This window comes from Rhinopithecus bieti, unplaced genomic scaffold, assembly GCF_001698545.2.
Source record: "Rhinopithecus bieti isolate Rb0 unplaced genomic scaffold, ASM169854v2 repeat_20803, whole genome shotgun sequence".
Taxonomy (NCBI): domain Eukaryota; kingdom Metazoa; phylum Chordata; class Mammalia; order Primates; family Cercopithecidae; genus Rhinopithecus; species Rhinopithecus bieti.
In genome coordinates this window covers 1-460 of record NW_016836561.1, presented here as the reverse complement: position 1 = coordinate 460, position 460 = coordinate 1, and the positions used below count along the sequence as shown (strand labels likewise).

At 49.6% G+C, this 460-nt stretch overlaps 1 non-coding gene across 1 annotated transcript; it reads left to right on the top strand.

Annotated features, from left to right (window-relative positions):
• The first annotated feature begins 51 nt into the window (after positions 1–51).
• Positions 52–124, top strand: TRNAV-UAC (transfer RNA valine (anticodon UAC)). Its single transcript has one exon. It is a non-coding gene; the product is annotated as a tRNA-Val (tRNA).
• The last annotated feature ends 336 nt before the right edge of the window (positions 125–460 follow it).

Below are 460 nucleotides of genomic sequence, written 5' to 3'. Positions count from 1 at the left end.
TTATGTTCTTAAACAGTTTCACAAGTAGTTTTTAAAAATATTATTCAGTAAGGTTCCATAGTGTAGTGGTTATCACGTCTGCTTTACACGCAGAAGGTCCTGGGTTCGAGCCCCAGTGGAACCACGGGATATTACCTTGTATTTGGCCAGGCGCGGTGGCTCAAGCCTGTAATCCCAGCACTTTGGGAGGCCGAGACGGGTGGATCACGAGGTCAGGAGATCGAGACCATCTCTGGCTAACGCGGTGAAACCCCGTCTCTTCTAAAATACAAAAGCTAGCTGGGCGAGGTGGCGGCGCCTGTAGTCCCAGCTACTCGGGAGGCTGAGGCAGGAGAATGGCGTGAACCCGGGAGGCGGAGCTTGCAGTGAGCTGAGATCTGGCCACTGCACTCCAAGTATATTTAGAAATATATGAAATCAGGATAACACACACAAAAAGGCAGATACGATACTCATTGTT